At 40.3% G+C, this 24,574-nt stretch overlaps 1 protein-coding gene across 1 annotated transcript in view; it reads right to left on the bottom strand.

Annotated features, from left to right (window-relative positions):
• Positions 1–23,103, bottom strand: part of LOC136862974 (MAM and LDL-receptor class A domain-containing protein 2) — a 348,511-nt gene extending 325,408 nt beyond the window's left edge. Inside the window, exon 1 of the mRNA XM_067139270.2 lies at positions 23,052–23,103. The gene's annotated coding sequence lies outside the window, so the exon portion shown is untranslated. The remainder of the gene's footprint in view (positions 1–23,051) is intronic.
• Positions 23,104–24,574: the final 1,471 nt, after the last annotated feature.

The raw sequence follows: 24,574 nt of genomic DNA, 5'->3' as shown, positions 1-24,574 counted from the left end.
CACGTACAGTACAAGTGGAGTGATACGTATTGTCAGTTGTTATTGAGTGCACGTACAGTACAAGTGGAGTGATACGTATTGTCAGTTGTTATTGAGTGCACGTACAGTACAAGTGGAGTGATACGTATTGTCAGTTGTTATTGAGTGCACGTACAGTACAAGTGGAGTGATACGTATTGTCAGTTGTTGTTGAGTGCACGTACAGTACAAGTGGAGTGATACGTATTGTCAGTTGTTATTGAGTGCACGTACAGTACAAGTGGAGTGATACGTATTGTCAGTTGTTATTGAGTGCACGTACAGTACAAGTGGAGTGATACGTATTGTCAGTTGTTATTGAGTGCACGTACAGTACAAGTGGAGTGATACGTATTGTCAGTTGTTATTGAGTGCACGTACAGTACAAGTGGAGTGATACATGTTGTCGATTGTTATTGAGTGCACGTACAGTACAAGTGGAGTGATACGTATTGTCAGTTGTTATTGAGTGCACGTACAGTACAAGTGGAGTGATACGTATTGTCAGTTGTTATTGAGTGCACGTACAGTACAAGTGGAGTGATACGTATTGTCATTTGTTATTGAGTGCACGTACAGTACAAGTGGAGTTATACGTATTGTCAGTTGTTATTGAGTGCACGTACAGTACAAGTGGAGTGATACGTATTGTCAGTTGTTATTGAGTGCACGTACAGTACAAGTGGAGTGATACATGTTGTCGATTGTTATTGAGTGCACGTACAGTACAAGTGGAGTGATACGTATTGTCAGTTGTTATTGAGTGCACGTACAGTACAAGTGGAGTGATACGTATTGTCAGTTGTTATTGAGTGCACGTACAGTACAAGTGGAGTGATACGTATTGTCAGTTGTTATTGAGTGCACGTACAGTACAAGTGGAGTGATACGTATTGTCAGTTGTTATTGAGTGCACGTACAGTACAAGTGGAGTGATACGTATTGTCAGTTGTTATTGGTGCACGTACAGTACAAGTGGAGTGATACGTATTGTCAATTGTTATTGAGTGCACGTACAGTACAAGTGGAGTGATACGTATTGTCAGTTGTTATTGAGTGCACGTACAGTACAAGTGGAGTGATACATGTTGTCGATTGTTATTGAGTGCACGTACAGTACAAGTGGAGTGATACGTATTGTCAGTTGTTATTGAGTGCACGTACAGTACAAGTGGAGTGATACATGTTGTCGATTGTTATTGAGTGTACGTACAGTGCAAGTGGAGTGATACGTGTTGTCAGTTGTTATTGAGTGCACGTACAGTACAAGTGGAGTGATACGTGTTGTCAGTTGTTATTGAGTGCACGTGCAGTGCAAGTCGTGATACAATGGGGTACTCGAATCAGGAAATGGCAGTCATGCACCTTCTGTATGTTGATGATGATGATGCTTGTTGTTTAAGGGGGTCTGACATCTAGGTCATCGGTCCCCCTTCTGTATGGACGGGCTCAGTGTAACGGAAAAGAGCACGGTGTTTGTATGCGGAACACTTTCCTAATAGACGTTTACCGAACAAGACGTTCCAAAGAACACATGAGCGTCTTTGCAAAACAGGCTCGTTTATTAGACGTGTTGCTGATAATGGACGACCTAGGAACACACCTAAAACACAGAGGAACGAGTTCTCAACCATATTGAGGAAAATAGCAGGAGCAGCACCAGGGAATTAGCGGCAAGGTTGGATGTGAGTCATATGACAGTATGGAGGATTCTACGAGAACAGCTCCTTTATCCATACCACCTTCAAAGAGTCCAAGGTCTTAGTGCAGCTGACTTTCCACCCGGAGTGGCATTTTGTACCTGGTTACGGCAGATGGGTGTTAGGAGTAACATTTCCTCTCTGCTATTCTGTTGACCGATGAAGCGAAGTTTACCAGAAATGGAGTGGAGAACTTTCGCAATACTATGCCTGGGCGTATGAATATCCCAGAGAAGTTGTGCAAACCAGACATCAACAACAGTTCAGTATTAATGTTTGAACTGGAATAATAGGTGATACATTAATTGGTCCTTCCATTTTACCGGGAACATTGATAGGAGCATCATTCGGCGCCTTTTTCCAAATGATTTACATGGTTTGTTGGAGGACGTTCCACTGGATTTAATTCAGTGCATGTGGTTCATGCATGATGGAGCACCGCCTCATTTTGCTCTTGCTGCTAGAGCGATTTTGCATCAGCTATTCTCAAACAAATGGATAGGGCGTCAGGGACCGACACCGTGGCCTGCTCGTTCTCCCGATCTTAATCCATTAGACTTCTACTTATGAGATCATTTGAAGGACATTGTGTATACCACACCTATTCATAACGTGGAAATGCTGCGTAGGCGAATAGAGCAAGGCTGTCAGGCGATACGACAGACACCTGGAGTATGGGAACGAGTGAGACAGTCAATGATGCGGCGCATCGACGCCTGCAATACAGCTCGTGGTAGCCATTTTTGAGCACCTTCTGTAGAGAACTGTAAGTTGTAAATTACACTTTATCAACACAAATGATCAACCTGCATAGTGAAGTGGTCTGTGTTATGTACACCACAATGCCTGTAACACGGAAACGAAAGCAAATAAACCATATGTTTACAGGACATGTTCTGCTTGTTGCCAGGTCCTCTATCGAATCACCGGAGCTTTCCCAGATATCTAGCTACACCCTATGTGTGTGTGTGTGTGTGTGTTTGTGTGTTTGTATGTGTGTGTTAATTTGAGGTAGAAAATAAAATTCACTGCAGTTTGCCTAATATTTTTATTCGCATTTTTATCTTCACGTTCCCTCAAATATTAAGTTATTTAGTAGAAGAAACGTAGCTGCGACGAGACTCAAACTCACGCCGTCGACGTTCGCACGCAAGTACGGTGACTTCAATGAAAGAACTTTCCAAGTACATATGCGTTGCACTGGAATCAGAGATTCATCCATGTTTCGGAAGCTATTTGGTGGCGGACCTTACATGTTCAAGTAAAATGCGTTCGCCTTTTAGTGTTCTATCACCTCCACTTGGTCCGAAGCGGATCTCTGCTTCATGACATTGACCTCATTTTTTTCGAAAACTAAAGCGTATTGACCTAAACCCTTATACATGCGTTACTGTCGAGTGTCCCCCAACGGGCAGTTCGTGCGTAACCTCGGCCGAGGTAACACGGCAAGCGGCGTGTCGGTACAGTGCGGTGTCGCGTAGTGCAAGTGTGTGTTCCTAATACATATTTGTGTAGACCTTCGACAATTGTACATACAATCATGGCAAGTATCAGGGAAAACACCATAAAATGTGTTTTCGAAGACAGGATTAATAGGCCTTCGCCTTTAGAAATCCATCGCTGGATTAGTCACTTACTAAAACTGAACAGAGACCAAGTGATTGTAATACAGTTAAATAACGGGGGAAATGCTGTGTACATAAATCTAGTATCTGTGACTCTTTATGAAAACCTTCTAGCACGTCAGGAAGGAGTGAGAACTTTTCGTTTAGCTAATGGCAGTACCACTAGGGTAACGATTTCGGCAGCGGACACTTGAACTGAACGAGTACGTGTGCTCAACCTCCCTCCAGAAATAAGCAACGATCGCCTTGCACGAGTTCTCTCTACATATGGAGTAGTCAAAGACATCCATGAAGAACGGTGGAATGAAGCCTGCGAATTTGTTGATCTAAGTAATGGCATACGAATTGTAAAAATAGAACTTAAGTGCCCTATCTCATCTCAACTTATGCTAAATGATTGTACAATTCTACTATCGTACGAAGGACAATCAAAATAATGTTTCTATTGTAAAGAAACGACACACCTTCAAATAGATTGTCCCAGTAGGAAAGCCCGTCCCGCACTGAGTAGAAAAAACATACAGCTCCGCAGTGGCCGAGTCTGATGGGAGCAGTACACTAAGCAACACAACAGATGCAGAAGTCGGAGCTCTCTCACCCGAATACCCAACCGTATTAGAGAGTATTACTCACATTCCGCATAAACAACAACACGGCTTTCAAGAAACCCCCCAACTAGCTGACAGCATAGAGCACACATCTTTACCTCGTAGTACGGGAGAAGCAATCATGACAATTTGTAGTGACAACTTTGAGAAGGAGGGAAACATTCAGACACCACAGGAGACTGAAGAACTGACAGCAGCTGAAGAGAGCTCAGTTAGAATGAAACAAATAGTAAATACACCAATAGAAAGAAAAATATGGTCTGAGGATATGAATATTCAGGAAGACACCCATCCACCAACAGGAGACACTCAGTTAACAAAAGATAATACACGCCCAGATTTTACAAACCATCCAACCACAGACAACAAACAAACAAAGTCTGCTTCCTTGCGCAGTGAAGACATGGAGTTTACACCAGATTCAGAAAATTCTCCCATTCCTGACCCTGTAATTGATCCTAACACAACAACAGGACCGAGTGTTAGTGAAAGTGCAGTGACTTTGCTAGCAGGTGACAAGACTACCCCGAATACGACAGACGGTACCAAGGACTCTCACAATTTACGGATGAAAGTTGTCAACAAATACGTTGCACGTGACGAATCAAAACCGTACAACACCCAAAGGCGTAGTACCTCACGCAGTCGGCTTATATAATAGAACGTATAAACCAGTGTATGTGTGACAGTGTATTGACCACAGCAGCTTAATTAAATCCTCATACCAGGATGAATTCTACTACAATTACCTTGATTCGTCCCTTGTTTCTGCAAATGAATCTCCTACGTTGTGTCACCACCTTGAACGTAGACGGCGTCAAAGGTCTAACCACGCAAGCTCTCCTTCAGGATTTTCTCAGGGTTCATTACATAGATATCATATTTATTCAAGAAGTTAATGATCCAAACTTAGACTGGCTGTCGGGATACGAATATAAAGTAAATGTTGGTCCATTACTTCGAGGTACGGCTATAATATATAGAGCACTACTGACTGTTTCTGGAGCGGAGTTTCATCCCAATGGTAGAATTGTTGCTGTGCAATGTGAGGACACCCGCTTTATTAATGTTTATGCTCCGTCCGGTTCTCAAAGGTGTCTAGACAGAGAACAATTATTTGAAGATGACATCACATATTTTGTGCAGGGCCCTATTATTAACATAATTTTGGCCGGTGATTTTAATTGTGTATTAAATCCGCGTTAGCAAACTGGACATTTTAATAACTGTCGCAATCTACAAAATCGTGTTGCGGGATTACACTTACATGACGTATGGGAACTGAAACATGGAACTGACGTCCAATTTATATTCTACAGTGCCGGGTCAGCTTCTAGAATTGATAGGGCATATATATCACGAGAGATGATACCTTGGCTTGTAACTATTTGATGAATACTGATAAATAAAATCATGAATAAAATATGTAAATAAAAAATATTGTAAATAAATAACATTACTCAAAAACTTCATAGAATACTTTAAATGAATTACTATAATAAAAATACTTAACCGAACTGTCCGTGGTATGGGCGCCAGAGTTCACCAGAATGGATCCCTCGAATTTTGATAGAGCAAGATAAACTTTATATCCCAGGGCGTGTACATAATGCTGCGTACTGGTACATCTGCTGCAGGCCTTACCTAACCTCCTGAAAACGACTAAATAGGTAGGAACTGCACCTAGGTTCATCAATAACTCCACTGATTCTAAAATAGCTAACTATATTCTTAACAAAATCCGTGCATGAGCACCTCATCAACACACAAAATTATACAACACATAAAATATTGCTGGAAGACTCCATATTTACAACAACAACAATAATGGAAACAGTGGGAAAACGAAAGCGAGAACTAAGCTACCATTTGTAGATAGTCCGATGAACAATGTACATGTATGAAGATAAATACCCTTGACTGTCTCTATATCAATTCGACTTACCGATTCTCATAATCGGCAGTTATCACATCACACAGATACTGTACCTTGTAATGCTGTGTTCACATATTTTAACACTTGTAAAGATATATACATTTTAGTAACACATGCTTGTCGATCCTCAACATAATTTATGGAAAGTCTGAGATAGCTTTCACCAACATATAATGCCAGACCTCCACAAGTACTACAACACTTAATGCATAGCCCTCCACAATTTGTTGATCAGCCACTTTCCACGAACATAACAAGACTACGTTCCACGAACGTTTGAAGTCCAGTCCATAGCAGCCGTGTCACTCCAGTACCGTGTATCAGCACCACTTCCTTCCCGTACAGTGTGCCAGTACTCCTTCTTGTCCGTACCGAGTGTCTGTTGTAGTTGTCTTCCTTCTCGTTCCTTTACAATGTCCCTGGTTGCCGCCGTATGATCAACCTTTATAGACATCAACATCCCCCTCCTCTCAGATGATACGTCTGGATTGGTGCTTGCCAGCCAATCATGAGTGAACCTCTTGTCAAGACCATGCCCTGAACTTCTTCTATCTCCCACGAGATAAACAAACTCTGGGTTTTATTACATGAGTCAACGAACTTCCCTAATACAACAACAAGCTCATCTCCTCAGACTGGGATATATACATGACTAATAGAACTTCCCGACACAAGTACATCACAACAAACACTGGGGTAGCCACATGACTCATCCAAATTACCAGAGTTATTAAAGCAATGTTTTCCCACTCGTGCAAAACAAATTACTCATACCTACATATGTGGATATCTTCCAGCTTACAAATATAAATGGCAAAATATACAAATGAAATACTGATAAAAATAATGATAATAATAGTAATAATAATAAATCGAATACGGACAATAATACATCTTACTTTTACATATAGTGCGAGGGTGTGATATATGTACTATCACAGGCTACACAGTTCTGAGGTTATACCGGTGTCAGTCAGTGACCATCATGCTCTCCTCTTTCGTTATTCAACAACAGTACGACCCCCTCTACATGGGCATGGATACTGGAAAATTAATGCGTCTCTCTTGTACGACCAAGATGTCAAGAATGATTTTCGAACACTGTGGATGAAATTGCATAGTAAACAATCTAAATACTATTACCATGTGACATGGTGGACTGATACTGTTAAACCGGAGATTAAACGATTTCTTCAAAAGATTTTCAAACAACGGGCAAAGGAAAAGAAAAATACATTGCATTTTTATTATGAAATTTTAAACCAGCTTCAACGACAGCAAGCCAGTGGAGAGAATGTCATTAATGAAATGAAAGAAATCAAACACATAATCATAAATATTCAAGAGAATCATCTGAAAGGGGCGTTCATCCGTGCAAAAATACCCTCAGTAGTTGAAGAAGAGCGTTCTTAACTATTTCACATTTTGACTGAAAGCCGTAAAGGGAAGAGGAAAGCAATTACTAAACTCCGGGATGAGCATGGTCACATAAAGTCGGATATGAAGGACGTCCTCCAAATTGGTGCAGACTACTTCACCACACTATTCCATGACGACCCACACATTAATCAGCACTTTTACAGCATCCTACAGCACGGTCTACCAACATTGCATAAAGAAGATGAGTCAAGTTCGATTGCAGATATTACCTCGGAGGAAATACTCTCTGCACTTTCCCAAGCACAGTGTCATCGCTCTCCAGGCCCGGATGGAATAATTTATGAATTCTACAAAATAATGTGGGACATAATAGGGGAAGACCTGTTGCAAGTATACCAAGAAATACTATAGAGGCCACACATCTTAACGGAAGAAGGCCGATCACCTTGCTAAATACAGATTACAAAATCTTCTAAAATAATAGCATCTCGAATAAAACGGCAGTTGCAACAGATCATCGGACAATGGCAATCGTGTGGGATATCAGGTCAAAATATTATCTCTAATCTGTTAGTGCTGAGAAACATAATTCTGTTACACGACAAAGCCTAATCGAACCTTCCTCCGACGACACTCGTAAGTTTGTCCATAAGGCCTTCGACAGAATAAAACATCCGTATCTATGGTCCACAATTCAAACTTTCGCCTTTCCCCCTAAATTGATTGAGTGTGTTAAAAGACTGTATAGAACAGCCACCTCACGAATCATTACAAATGGATATCTAACTGTGAAAATACCTATACGGAAATCAGTTCGTCAAGGATGTCCCCTCTCTATGCTTCTGTTCATCGTAGCGCTAGAACCATTTTTTCACCGAATAAATCAGTGTATAACTGGCCTGACACTCAGTGCACACAAAGTGACAGTACGGGCGTATGCTGACGACGTGTGCATTATCCTAACAGAACCATCCGACGAAGAGCGAACTCTAAATATAATCCACGAATTTGAGGAAGATTCAGGAACGAAGGTAAATAAGAAACAGTCCGGAACGCTGCTTCTTGGCCGACAGCAATCACCTGCGCCTAATCGATCACTGCCCATTGCAACTAAGTTGAAGATCTTAGGAATGGTTTTACAACAAAATTTTAAAGATATGCTAAACGAGAATTGGACGTCGATAACTAATAACGTTAGAAACACCTTAATGCAGCAGCATACTATGTCTCTGAATTTCATCCAAAAAGTATGGCATATTAATGTGTTTGCTTTATCTAAAATATGGTACTTTGCGCAAGTTATACCTGCAACAAAACAAATAACAGTGTGTAGAACTTTGTCTAGACCACTATCTTTGGCGAGGTTCTCTGTTTCGGGTGAGACGTGATCAGCTGTACTTGCCGATTACACATGGAGGACTCAACCTAATCTGTGTAGACCTGAAATGTAAGGCTCTACTGGGAAGAACGATACTTAAATCACTATCGGGGTTGCACACTCGAACAGAACTGACATTTCTTCAACCTCTGGAGCCTGATGTAAGAGGTGGTCGACATAGGCATATACATCCTGCTTTCCGAACCATCGTTGGTATCCTTGACAGTCTCCTGCAGGATCGGAAAAGAATTTCACTCGACAAAGAATTTATACACTTACCTGCTGAAAGGATTACAGAGATTAGTACCGACTGAATAAAAATTCCTTCGAAGAAAATAGAAAATGCTGTGGTCAGATGCTAACAACATACAAGTACCAACACAGTGGAGATCATCAGTCTACTCGGTAATTAACGACATCGTTCCAACAGCAACACAAAGCTATCGTCAAAACTTGTCTGAAGATAATAAGTGTGGACATTGCGGCGAGCTCGATACCGCAGTGCACCGAGTTACATCTTGTCGAGAAGCGCGACCTGTCTGGACATGACTGTCAATACAAGGTGGTCTGTCTTCTTTATCGAATGAGCAGTTAATGATTGGCGAATTTCAACTGGAGTAAATATCAGAAGTGAATGCTGTAACTTGGTTGCTAGCGGCGGCAGTGCGTTGGAATTTGACATCATACGATAAGAATGGATGGACTTTAGTGTACTTTATCAGATCAATCAAGACTGCTCGTTGGGACATGGTAAAAAAAACTCAATATAGAGAAATTTGTGGAACATTTACTTTATTTTTAAATGTTTTATTTTATGTATTTACACGGTGATGTAATGAGAACTGACAACAGTGAGATGGCTTTGTATATTTTTCAAAAGAGTGTTATACTAATTTTTGTATTTCTTTCTTTAAATTATAAAGTACAGTTTAGTGTCTCTATTAGTCTCAACACTTTTGTACAATTCTACAGGTGTGCTTTTAGTTTTCAGCTCAATACATTTCTTTAAACTGTCATGCTTTTTTTTCTTTTTGATTGATTAAGAAGCGTGATTCGTACTTTGTACTTTTGTAATTTTGAAAAGGTGAATTAAAAAACCGTAACTGGTACACCTGGGTCTTAGGAACCCTAGTGAAATTTATTTTTATCAGTGTCAGAATTTTTCCCTTAAGCCTGAGACACTATTGAGCGCGCGTCTGTGTTAGTTTTGCTTCCCGAGGACCCACGTGTACTTTTAGTGTTTTTTTAATTTTAAAAACGGGTACATTGAAGCTCGTTGAAATCGGCTGGACGCTGGGACCGGCCTCTCCTTGTAAGTGATACCTGTGCTGCGGGTCAGTATTTCTCCCCTCCACATTGTCGCATAACAGTACATTATGCAACAAGACACGAGTATGTTTATAAAACGGGCGAAGTCAGTTTTATAATTTCCACACGAGTGTCTTAATTACCATTATAGGCGAGTGGGATACGACTGCTTATGCTCGACGATAAATATAACTCTATTTTTTAAATATTCATAAATTTCTGTCGAGATGTCACTTGAAAGTTGAGTTTACTGAACAGAGCGCAGAGCGCGTGCGCTGGGTTATTGATTTTCCGTGAGTGGATCAGAAACCTTGATAATGTCATATGTTTTCAAAGCTTTATTACAAATAAAAATTGTTCGTTGTTCAGTTGGTGAAGTGAATTTGCAGGAATGTGCCGTGCTGTTGTGGAATATTGGAAGTAGAAGATGCATTGATGTTAGTATGTGTGTCCTTCATGTTTGATTTTGGAAACAAGTGCGAAGCTAGTGCGTTGAGGCGCAGGTGCGACGCTCTCCTTACCTAATTGGTCAAACAGTATATCATAAGGAAAATCTGAACTCTGATTTGTGGAGAACCTGTATCATAATGAAAATCTGAACTCTGATTGGTGGAGAACCTGTATCATAATGAAAATCTGAACTCTGATTGGTGGAGAACCTATATCATAATGGAACTTGAACTATAATGAGACTCATTAAGATTCAGTTTTCTAGCATATAATATTTATATTTCGGCTTCGTCGAGCATAAATATATTTCGTGGCGCAGCGACGATATACTGCATATTCTTTATTTTCTTTCATAATACACAATCCTTGCCTAATATTAATATAAGAGAAAATAGTAGATAATCTGCTATGTGTAAGGGTAACCCAAGTTCAAGGGATACTTTTGCAGTAAATATAGTGATCCATAAACTCAAAGTATAAATTAAAGATTTTGAGGAGGGTTCGTTTAATGAAAATATTACCATCATCAAATTTTAAACACCCAAATCCATAACATTAAGTAGAATCATCGACAGCATAGAGATATGATTCCTAATTGACAGTGGAGCAGAATAAAATACCGCCAGTTCAGGAGTACATTGGTAAGTGAGAGGCGCAATACAAGACAGACGTAAACAGGGGGAGAGTCCTACAGTACCGGCCGGCTTGCAGTACCGGCCATTGCTGGTTCTCGTTCCAGGTGCTATATGGTAGGCTAGTAGCTTACAGGTGGCATATGAAGGATGCTACATTCCGGCATGTCATACTTTGGGGGTTTCGTTTAGCGTTCAGTCTTGTGTGAGATGTGAGTGTTGTACGGTGGCTGGCTTACGATCGCCCGCGAAAAGTTACTTTCAAGTCCCAGGTACTCCATTTCCAGGTAAGCTGTTGATTTTGTTTTTACTTATATATTATATACATTCATTGAGGATGCTATAGCTAGTAAGAGTTTCACGATATCATCTCTTAAACAATATTCAGTCGGGGAAGATCCTTCACGTGAGTTTCGTACAGTAGGTACCGGCCACCCATATGTTTTCCAGTACCGGCCAATAGGACTTTTAAAGAAATAAAATTATATCCACTTCTTATCACTTTCCGGTGTAAAATGACCGAGAAAAGGGGTAAAATAAAATAAAAGTGGACCGAGGACGGGATGAAGATGGCACTAAACTAAATTATTTCTAACAAAATGACTGCAAGGCAGGCTGCTGAGGCTATTTGTGCGCCAAGAAGTACGTTAGGAGATCGTCTGAGAGCACTTAGAGTTGGTGTGGTTGTGGATCTAACTCCTCAGATGGGACGAATTAAAAAATCCTTTCATTACTATATTTAAAATCAGTTGGTTACTTATATGAAGTATCTAGATAATCTTCATGTCCCTGAGAAGGAACACATTTTTACAATTAGCATTCGCATTGGCCGAGCATTCGAAAGTACCACACCAGTACAACAAGGGAAACAAAACTACCGGAAAGCGGGTTTATTATGATTATTTTGTAAATACTAAGGAAATGGAAGAAAACACATTATGCATTATTTGTTGTGAGTCATTGGATGAAGAATGGGTGCAGTGTACCAAATGTTGGATGTGTGGACCAAGGTAATATTTTGTATTTTATTTGTAATAATAGCAAAAATTAAATCAAACTTGAAGTTAGTGGATGTCAATTCCAATAATTATGTGTTGTCGAGTTCATTCTGTATTTCTTTGATGTTAGTAATTTATTAGACATATAAATCTTAGAAAATGCTAAGTGGCCGGTACTGGAAGAAGGTTTTCGCAGTCCTTGGAAATTAAGCTTTGTTGTATTTTTAAATATTAGAAACTTTTAGTAAGATTTTATGGAAATCACACCCTGACATTGCAAAAGCATTTAATGAAGTACAAGATTATTGTATGAAAATCTCATACCGAACAGCATTTTATTTTTTATAAGGGAAAACGTTAAGTTGGCCGGTACTGCAGGACTCTCCCCTAATCAATCCAAACTGTATAAGCTAGTTCAGGACAGTGACAAATTCCAACAAACACCTTGGGACAGGAGAAAAGTGTTAAATAGGAGAATTGCCATGGAAATGAAGTATTTCACACAAAATTTAGAGGTGATATTTCAACATTTAGATTACATATATAGCCTAGTGCATACTGTATTAAAGAGAATGACTTAAAGATTATACCTAACATGTATAAAAGCGTTCTGAACCGTGGACGTCCGCTTCTTTGTTTCAATAAAAGTTTTTAAAAATTGAAGGTCACATCAATCATAATGACGAGGTACTGAGTAAAATTAAGATACGGACAAGGAGATTTGCATAAAACGAGCGACTGAAAATATTTTAGAAAGATCAATGGAGAAAAATATGAAGGATCTTGGAGTATATTAGACATTTAGCAATATTCAAGGTTCAGAATAAAATACAAATTAAGTTATTACGTAAAGGTAACACAAAAAAGGGCATGTTACTAAAACTGAGTGAATCAGAAAAAGAGCGAGTATACTATGGCTAGAATAGACAGTTCATAACCATTAAAAGCTTCATTAATATTTTCGGTAACACTGAGAATTTTCCCCTGATATTGAAAGTGTTGATTAACATTAAAGGTTTCCATTAATCATGAATGTCCTCATTAACACTGCACGTTTTTCAACAATATATTGTTTTTCGGTAACACTGAAAGTCTTGATCATCACTGAATATTTTCATTAACCTTACGAGTCTTGAATAACGTTGAAGTTTCTCGATCATCATCATCATCATCATCATCATCATCATCATCATAATCATCTGTTTACCCTCCAGGGTCGGCTTTTCCCTCGGACACAGCGAGGGATCCCACCTCTACCGCCTCAAGGGCAGTGTCCTGGAGCTTCAGACTCTTGGTCGGGGATACAACTGGGGAGAATGACCAGTACTTCGCCCAGGCGGCCTCACCTGCTATGCTGAACAGGGGCCTTGTGGTGGATGGGAAGATTGGAAGGGATAGACAAGGAAGAGGGAAGGAAGCGGCCGTGGCCTTAACCCTAGAACCACAACGTGGGGTCGTGGGCGACCCTCGCCTGACCACTAAAACGATTTTGCCCATGCGCCTCTATGATCAAGGAAGCTGATGCTTCCAGTACCTTCAGTGCTTGACACGTTCTTGAATCCAGTGGTTGCATTATTTTCTCCCGCTATTTATATTCAAAGTTAAAGGCTCTTGGGTCGCATATGACTCCACGTTGTGAGTTGTGTAAAGTATTCGTCTGTGGTGAACTGTTTGTAGTGGAGTGTTTTATTGGTAAAGTTATCAAACAATGGCACTGCACAAAGACTTTTTTGCTATTTGTTTTACGTAGCACCGACACAGATAGGTCTTATGGCGACGATGGGACAGGAAAGGCCTAGGAATGGGAAGGAAGTGGCCGTGGCCTTAATTAAGGTTTAGCCCCAGCATTTGCCTGGTGTGAAAATGGGAAACCACGGAAAACCATCTATAGGGCTGCCGACAGTGAGGTTCGAACTCACTATCTCCCGGAAAAAGCTCACAGCTGCGCGCCCCTAACCGCACGACTAACTCGCCCGGTGGTATAAATACTGGTAAAAGACGGAAAATTATCAAACGCTTAGATTTCCTAAAACATCTTGCCCTAGGACTATGTGAAGAAATTATGAAGACTAGAATGGTAAACAAGAGGCTTCCAAGGCAATTCAGAAATGACATTCACAAAGTACTTGGTTATGAGGAGGAGCACAGTGACGTTACTGCGCCAATTGAGTGACGATCAGGACGATGTGCTTTCTGTCCTGGAACCAGGGACCGAAAAGGTGTAGCAACTTGCTGTTCCTGCTCTAAAAGCCTATGTGCAGAACATAGGAATAATGTATGTGAATAATGCCAGCCGTAAGATAGTGATTACTCACCGTGGAAAATGTCGAACATCAAAACCAAGAAAAGGAACACACTTTTGATAACAAAGATACGTACATCATATTGTGTGGTAATACAGTTTTAATTACTTTCTTATCTGAACTTAACTTGAAAATATATAAGTGATTTGTTTATTTTAAGCTAAATATTGCGAAGATATAAACAATAAGACACTAAATATTCACGTAGACAAGTGTTTAATATTCAAAAAAACGCACTTTTAATTAAATTGTTCTGTAAACAATATTACTTGACATTTTTGGTAAATTTCTTTATGTTTTGAGCTTAATATACTCAAATGTATGTAATTTCCTTATTTCAAGTAGAACATATGTTATTCAATGCCTAAATAATTTGTTCAAATATAGGGTCGTGGGTGATCCCACGTTGTGATTCTAGTTCCAAGAAATGAACGTTGTGGTACTAGGGTTAAGTGAAGTTCCATCCCGGCATTTTCCTGGAGAAGAAGTGGGAAACAACAGCAAACCACTTCGAAGATGGCTGAGGTGGGATTTAAATCCCCGCCCCTCTACTCAGTTGAGGCGGAGTGGGCTCCGTTCCAGCCCTCGTACCATTGTACAAATTTCGTGGTAGAGCCGGGAATCGAACCGGGGCCTCCGGAGATGGCAGCTAATCACACTAATCACTGCACCAAAGAGGCGGACTTATACATAGTTACGTAATATTAATACGTGGTAGACCAATATCGTCTGAGCTTAATCGCTTGGTACCTGATACTTGCGATAAGTGAAAGTTCTTCTAAAATGGTGTTAGTAGAGTCGGATAGTTTCTTTTAATTTACAGGTTTCCGTAATTTCATTCTTATAATAAAAACGTTTTGTACGCGTATTTTCATTTAACCCGTTTAAATAGTATTTATCAAATCTAAATAACTGACGCTATCTCTTAGTGCCCTTAGGTATAAAATATTTAGAGGAATTTAGGGAATGGTGAGGGGTAATGGTTCGACAGGAAAATTAATGCAAATCTTAATCTTAACCCACATAAATTCGAAAATGCCCTGCAGTGAATAAACTCAATACCATGTTATAAGTAACCTGCAGATGAAATTCAGCATTTTTACTCCTCTGTCTAAGAACGAAAGGAAACAGGCCTTGGTATTCTAGAAATATAATTTTACTAGTCCATAACTGTCTCATTCATAACATGAAATGGGCTTCAGCAGGTAAAGAAAACCAGGTTCTGATATGTAGCGTTTGGTCTTACCGCAAACAGATAACGATATACAGTATACCGAGCGAGCTGGTCAAGCGGTTAGGGTCGAGCAGCTGTGCGCTTCAATTCAGGAGATGGAGTGTTCGAATCCCACCGCCCGTCGGCAGCCCTGAAGATGGTCCTCCGTGGTTTCCCATTTTCACACCGAGCAAAGGCTGGGGACTGTACCAAAATTAATTTTTTGCTAGGGGCTTTACGTCGCACCGACACAGATAGGTCTTATGGCGACGATGGGATAGGAAAGGCCTAGGAGTTGGAAGGAAGCGGCCGTGGCCTTAATTAAGGTACAGCCCCAGCATTTGCCTGGTGTGAAAATGGGAAACCACGGAAAACCATCTTCAGGGCTGCCGATAGTGGGATTCGAACCTACTATCTCCCGGATGCAAGCTCACAGCCGCGCGCCTCTACGCGCACGGCCAACTCGCCCGGTACCAAAATTAAGGCCATGGCCACTACCTTCCTAATAATTCCCTCGCCGAAAATCTTTGATGTGTTAGTGCGACGTTAAATCAGTAACAAAAAGAACGGATAACAATAAACACTGCCTAACAAAAAAGTTAAGCACCCAGAAGGAGTGGTCCAATATTATCCCGTTTCGGTGTACATGCATACCATTGATTTATGAGTAAATGATTAGATTTACAACGATCTGTAATGTGTAGAACGCCCACCAGAGTGCCTTCGTGATGGCACCGTCCTGTTGTTGATAAGTTGTTACCAGTCAACTGCTGTGAGTTTTGGACTGGGTAATGGCTTTTCAGCAGCGCCCAAGAAAATCCTAAGAAGAAGAAGAAGAACTGCTGTGAGTCAGACAGTTAAGCAAGACGTGCAGAGAGGACTACGTACAGTACGAAGCACACGCGATGCCTCGCAGACGCGTTAGACAGTCTATCCACCAACTGACAGCATTTGACAGAGGCCGCATTGTGGGACTGCATGAGACTGGTTGGTCGTATCGTGCAATTACCAGGCATGTGGGCCATGCAGATGTCACAGTGGACCGATGTTGGACTCAATGGGTACAAGAGGGCACCCCATCACGTTGTGCAGTTTCTGGTCGACCAAGAAACACCACCCCGAGGGAGGACCGTCGTATGGTGCGCCAAGCATTGCGGATCCCATAACTTCGGCACCCGCCATCCGCGACACGTACAGGAGACTCTACAACATCATGTGTGTTCCCGCACAGTGTCTCAACGACTCGCATCCGCCGGATTGGGGTCTTACCGCCCAATGCGATGGTTGTCATTCACACCAGAACACCAACGCCTGCGTTTGGAGTGGTGCCTTGCCCGTGAGGCATGGACAGAGGACGACTGGCATCGCATCATGTTCAGTGATGAGTCCCGCTTCTCCATGACCTCCGAAGAACAACGTGTGCGGGTTTAGCGGCTTCGAGGGCAGAGGGCAGATCCTGCTCATACTGTGGAAAGACAGACAGGCGTAATCCCTGGCATAATGGTGTCGGGAGCCATAGGATATGCCTTCATGTCACCTCTAATAGTGCTTCGACAGACTTTGACGGCACAGCGATACGTCACAGACATTCTGCGTCCACACGTCCTACCCCTTATGGCACAGCACCCTGGGTCAGTGTTCCAACAAGATAATGCACGTCCACATATGGCACGTGTGTCTATGGAATGTCTAGGGGGTGGGTTGCGACGCCCTACTGACCTGGCGCCAACATTCCACCTGTAACTACCAACGGTCTTGTCTCTTTCACCCCGTACTGTAATCAGTTCAGTAAAGGCACCTTGTCTTTCAGCACATGTAGTTTCATTCACTTTCAACCACTCCTTCTGGGTGCTTAATTTATTTTGTCAGGCAGTGTAACATACTGTTCCAATCCTTCGATTGAATAACAATCTTCATGTTCTCCTCTTATTTTTCAGGTCGCTTGACCCGTCGTCCTCGTTTTGGGTTTTGCTCGGAATTGTAAGGCCGAATGTCATTCCCGAAACCATATCACTTTTTCAGATGAAAACTCCATCCCGAAGATATCAGGATTCGAACTCGTCGTTGGTGATGAAAGCCACTAGCTAACCTACTGTGTTTATCACTTCTTCCAGGTTAAAATAGGCTATAATAAACACAAATAGGTATAAAATAGAAATAAACACCATCCTAACATTCCATTTTGACATAAATCAGTTTGATCAATCATCCTGAGACACGTATCATGACGCTTAATAAAATATGTCCTCAACAGAGAATATTGAAAGATATATGCTCAGAGATTAAGAAATAAGCTTAAGATTGGTAATCATTTTAGCAGCTTGACCGTAATTGAATGTTGGCTTACAACTCTGCAAATCTTGCCAAAATCTTGCATGCTATTGTGAAGTTTAAAACTTAAAAGGGTAAGTTCTGATGGGATGATGGCACTCACGACGATCGCTGTAAGTACCTAGATGTTAATATAATGAAAGATCACCATTGGAGTAATCAAATAAGACATGTTGTAAATAAAGTTTGCAGATTGATTGATTATGAGGATATTTAGGGGATGCAGTAAAGATGTAAAAATAGGGCGTATAAGTCACAGGTAAGCCCTTTTTTGCCAGTGGCTTTACGTCGAACCGACACAGATAGCTCTTAAGGCGTCGATGGGATAGGAAAGGCCTAGGAATTGGAAATAAGCTGCCGTAGCCTTAATTAAGGTACAGCCTCAGCATTTGCCTGGTGTGAAAATGGAAAACCACGGAAAACCATCTTCAGGGCTGCCGACAGCGGGATTCGAGGCCACTCTCTCCCGGATGCAAGCTCATAGCCGCGCGCCTCTAACCGCACGGCCAACTCGCCCGGTGGTAAGCCCATTTAGAGTATGGTTCCAGTGTATAGGGCCCACACCAGGATTACTTAATACAAGAACTAGAAAAGATCCAAAGGAAAGCAGAGCGATTTGTTCTGGGTGATTTCCAATAAAAGAGTAGTGTTACGAAAATGTTGCAAACTCTGGGCTGGGAAGAGTTTGGAGCAAGGAGAAGAGCTGCTCGACTAAGCGGTATGTTCCAAGCTGTCATTGGAGAGATTGCTTGGAATGACATCAGTAGACGAATAAGCTTGAATGGAGCTTTAAAAGGTAGGATATATCATAACATGAAGAGATAGTTGGGATTCAAGAGGACAAATTGGTGCAAATATTAATTTAGAAGAAGATGAATTAGGGAGTTGAACAATTGATCGAGAGAAATGTTCGGTAAATTTCCTAGTTCTTTCACATCATTTTTTAAAAAACTAGACAAACAATTGGTAGAGAATCTGTCACCTGGGTGACAGCTCTAAATGCAGACGATTGATTGATTGATTGATTGATTGATTGATTGATTGATTGATTGATTGATTGATTGATTGATTGATTGATTGATTGATTGATTGATTGATTGATTGATTGATTGATTGATTGATTGATTGATTGATTGATTGATTGATTGATTGATTGATTGATTGATTGATTGATTGATTGATTGATTGATTGATTGATTTATAACGTAATTTCAAAATAGAAATTACATACAATTTCTGAACATACCTGTGGAAAATCTCTACGATCTCCTTTCACAGATGAGTAAGTTAGTACAGGTCCCGTGATTAGGTATGAAAAGTCAGAGTTCAGGATTTCTATTCGTGGTTATCCTGAATTTGATCTTTCTTTGGGATTTTTTCCACATCTGTTAACACGTTCTATTTGAAATCAACTCCCCGAGCATCATTTCAAATCTTAGCCCTGAGATAATTACAATCCACACAATAAAGACATTCAATAAGATAAACTGACATACAAATTCTACTAAGGTTTAGAGTACACGGGATATTACCAAAGAAGATTTTCCTCAGTAGCATAGTCATTACGTCATTACAAACTCACTAACGTGGCTGTGGATCAAACTTCGGTCAATTAAGATTAGGTTTTTGAAATGAAAAATCGCATTCCTATAGCTCGGATTCCTCATTAACCAATATATACGGTAGCCTATTTAAAATACCTCAAAACTTTAAGTTTGTTTACCTCTTAGAACGAAAAACAACGTATTCATTGTAAGGAGTCCTTGCCCGTGCCCTCACTGCTCTATGTCGAACGTTTCGAACACTAGCATTTCTAATTTCGAATTTCTTAAGAGATGTGACAACTAAGTCACATCGTCACTAGATGCTCACTAGAGGTGGTTATAGTTCGAATCCCGTTCAATATTTATAGAATTCAGGAAATGAAAATTCACGTCCATGTTGTTCGTATTCTACGCAAAACAAGAGGTCTTGTGGCTATAATCACGATATCAACAGCCACAAAACCCAAAAACTTGCTGGCTTCTACATGTTTTATCTAAATATTTCAGGAACTATTAAAATGTTAAAATTTTCTAATTTCAGCACCCACACTTCGGAATGTTTGAAATTTGCATTGGGAATATGCTTACGATTTATCACATAACTTAATGTAAAATGCTCGAAGTTTGCTATAATCACAGATGATAAGGTATAGTCTACTTTTTCTTTCCTTTTTGTTTGCTTTATAAGTGTAACCTCCAGAGAGGTGAACTGACGCCATATAGACGACCTGCGCGTCTATGAGGATGGAGCCATATCTATGATTTTCTAATGATGAAGACGTCACGCACACCCAGCCCCCAAGCCATCGCACTTAACCAATTAAGAATAAAATCCCCGATTAGACCGGGAATCGAACTCGGGACCCCTTGAACCAAAGGTCAGCGCGCTAATCATTTAGCCATGGATCCGGACTGTAGTTTATTTTATACCACACAATAAAACAAAGATGCTAGAAACGAAAGAAGGGTGCATAAATCGACCATTTAATGGTCGTCGTGTTGAATCCCGACGCCAATAAAGGCTATTCTGAACATGATACCCCCACCACTTTCCAAAAAATCTCAGATTGTACTCACCTCAAGCACTCATTATTATCCCCAAATAATTACGGTAGCTAAAGGAATTACACATGCCACAATAAAACCAGTTACCCGAGAGGTTACAACCACATAAGTAGCCTAGACTGATGTTCAAATCTCTAAAATGGTTAATACAACCTGAAATAATAGCATAATAATAATAATAATAATAATAATAATAATAATAATAATAATAATAATAATAATAATAATAATAATAATAAACCCACGGCACTTAAAGCCCTTGAAAGGGCCTTGGTCTGCCCCGCGACCGCTGCTCAGCCCGAAGGTCTGCAAATTACGAGGGTCGTGTGGTCAGCACGACGCATCCTCTCGGCCGTTATTGTAGGCTTTCGAGACCGGAGCCGTCATCTCACCGTCAGATAGCTCCTCAATTCTAATCACGTAGGTTGAGTGGACCTCGAACCAGCCCTCAGGTCGAGGGAAAAATCCCTGACCTGGCCGGGAATCGAACCCGGGGTCTCCGGGCGAGAGGCAGACACGCTACCGCTACACCACGGGGCCGGCAATAATAATAATAATAATAATAATAATAATAATAATAATAATAATAATAATAATAATAATAATAATAATAATAATAACGGGCTGAGTAGCTCGGATGATGGTAGAACGCTGGCCTTCTGAGCCCAACTTGGCAGGTTCGATCCTGGCTCAGTCCGGTGGTATTTGAAGGTGCTCAAATACGTCAGCCTCGTGTCCGTAGATTTACCGGCACGTTAAAGAACTCCTGCAGGACAAAACTGCGGCATCTCGGCAGCTCCAAAACAATAAAACTAAAGTCAGTGGGACGTAAAACAAATAGCATCTTATTATGATATGATAATAATAACATTCATAATAATGATAATATGCTATTTACAATCACCAGCTGCTAAATAGTTTTGAAGAATGCGAGAAAGGTCGATTATTTTATATTTCTTAAGAGTTTCTGTAATGTACTAGAAAACCCACTGGTATAAATACCTGACACACCAAAAAGAAATAAATGCAGATAGACTGGGCCAAACTGCACAGAAAACGGGACTATACAATTGGACAACTGAAAGGATACAGAGCATGTTTAAAGCAGTTAAATAACATTTTCTGGGAACTTTTTATTATTGTAAACACGCAAAATGTGTAAACATGATGTTCTGAAGTAAACAATACAGTAAATTTTCCCGTTTCTATAAAATTAGCTTCTAATGTATACAAATTTGTTTACAAATCTGTTTGCAGAATTAAAATAGATCTGAACCCAAAATCGCAGTCAGAATGTGACAAGTAAAGGAGTTTTAGAATACCAAGATGAGAAGTTTGTATGTTTTAAGATACATTTTGTAGGTCCATACCTAAGAAACTGTTTGATGATTGCCAATATTTTGCACGCCTCTTAACGTCAACTAGGGAAAAATAAATACTTAATATCAATTATCTCATTTAAATCATCACAAGGGATGCAAAAAGCAACAAATTACATTTAACAATTAACATTTATTCCACAAATGTACGTACAGTATTCAATGGAAGTTATTACATGATGACGCTTAATTGTTTTTTTAGACAGCAATAGTTCAAACGATTATGGCTCACTCCGGCTGTATTTGAAGGTGCTCAAATACGTCAGCCTCCTACTGGTAGATTTACTGGCACGTCAAAGAACTTCTACGGGACAAAATTCTGGCATCTCGGCGACCAAAAATCCGTAGTAGTTGTTAGAGGGATATAAAATTATTATTATTATTATTATTATTATTATTATTATTATTATTATTATTATTATTATTCTAGTGGCTTTACGTCGCACCGACACAGATAGGTCTTATGGCGACGATAGGATAGGTGTGAAAATGGGAAACCACGGAAAACCATCATCAAGGCTGCCGACAGTGGGATTCGAACCCAATATCTCCCGGATGCAGGCTCACAGCCGCGCGCCTCTAACCGCACAGCCATCTCGCCCGGCATATTATTATTATTATTATTATTATTATTATGTTAATAACACTAGTACCTAAAATATGAATTTATAAGTGCATCCAAAAAGTGTTTACTCTATTAAAATAGGCTCTCAAAAGGAAAATATACTTCCAACTATTTGGAGGTGGTTATTACCGTACTACGTCAACAATATTCTTTTTTGCAGGTCTTCCGTGCAGATTTTAACCAAAAGCAGAGAAATGAGCTTGATTGCTCTAACTCTTACTGTTCCTAAGTAATATGAACCTAAACATTAAAAATATGTCTCTTTCGGAAATTTAATGTTAGCTGAGGAGGGAGGGGGGCAGTTGTGCCGCCATATTTAAATAGTCATTTAAAATACACTTTTGATACAGGATCTTACACATTTTACATATTTTTGGATTCAAAAACCTTTACTCAATTCAAATAAAGTAAAAAACCGACATGTTATTTTTTTTATTTTTTATTTTTTACTATACACGTCCAGTTGTTCTGTAACGTGTAAATAAGCGATTTGTAGTGAGCGTTTTGCTGCCATTTCTCACAAAATCTTTCTGACATTGAAAGTGTGTGTGTACTCACCGAAAAACGGCCGGTGACCTGCAGGTGCGTTCAGCCTTCAGCAGACTCAGCGCGGGACTTGGAGCTTGTGTCGGGACAGTACGGCCAGGTGGTGGTGGGGGCGGAGTGGGGAGGGGGTGGAGCTCTCTGCCATGCGTGCCACAACTCCTAACTCACGTGTACCAGCAGATTGACTGAATTGCGTTACTGGCACGAAGTTCGTAGGTTACGGGCATTAATTGAGCACTAGAACAAATAACACGAAGGGATCGACTGCATTTCAAAGTATTCGAATATTGTCCCAACAAAACAAAGTGTAGTGGCTAAATAAGTGCAGTCTATTACATTCATGGAATCCACGTAATGTGCAAGTTAACCATCACGAATACATCGATCTGCGAACTCCGCTCATACGAACATTTGACAGGTCAAAAGTTCAATGCGTGTTCTTGTGGCAGCTATTAAGGGCCATTAACAATGACAACAAAACATAAACTTTTAACACAAAAATTACACGTAAAATTAGTTCATGATAGAAGTATTCACAATGTAAAACGAAAACGTAGATAATAACCAGTCACAAATGGAAACAAATTGCCTTCTTTTCCTTCTGCTACCGCGTTTCCCACATCCTGGTGTGTCACTGGTGCGAATTTTTAACACATGTGTACTTGGCCATGTTTTACGGCAGGATGCCCTTCCTGACGCCAACCATATTGGGGAGAGCTTTATTCTGTGGTGTTTGGTAGTTTAACGAGTTCTGTGTATATGAAGAGGAAAGCAATTGCGACAACAAACACCCAGTCCCCGAGTCAATGGAATTAACCATTTATGATCAAATCCCCGACCCGTCCGGAAATCGATCCCGGGACCCTCTGACCCAAGGCCTTGACGATGACCATTCAGCCAAAGACTCAAACTAAATGAGTGAAAATGAACAACTGATCTAAAACTGGTTACGTACAGACAATATCAGACTAAATACAATTATAGTTAATACTTACTTTTATAGTTTATGAGAAACTGTTAACCATATTCTTTCAAAGCCGCAGTGTTATAAGATTCATGTTTTTGTCAAACAACGTAATGAATCTGTCATGAAACAGCACCATTGTTCACCTGTCGAAGCATTTCTCTCTCATTCGCTGATGTCAATCAATCAATCAAACAATCAATCAATCAATCAATCAATCAATCAGTCAATCAATCATCACTGATCTGCATTTACAGCTGTCACCCAGGTGGCAGATTCCCTATCTGTTGTTTATCTAACATTTTCTTAAAAGTTTTCAAAGAATCTTGGAAATTTATCTAACATTTCCCTTGATAAATTATTCCAATCCGTTATTCCTCGTCCTATAAATGAATATTTGCCCCAGTTTGTCTTCTTCAATTCCAAATGTATCTTCATATTTGGCTGTGACATTTCCTACTTTTAAAACCTCCACTCAAGTTTATTCCTGTACTGACGCCATTCCACGCCATCTCTCCTCTGACACCTCGGAACATACCACTTAGTCGAGCAGCTCTTCTCCTTACTCCCA

This window comes from Anabrus simplex, chromosome 2, assembly GCF_040414725.1.
Source record: "Anabrus simplex isolate iqAnaSimp1 chromosome 2, ASM4041472v1, whole genome shotgun sequence".
Classification (NCBI taxonomy): domain Eukaryota; kingdom Metazoa; phylum Arthropoda; class Insecta; order Orthoptera; family Tettigoniidae; genus Anabrus; species Anabrus simplex.
This window is presented reverse-complemented; position numbering and strand designations above follow the sequence as displayed.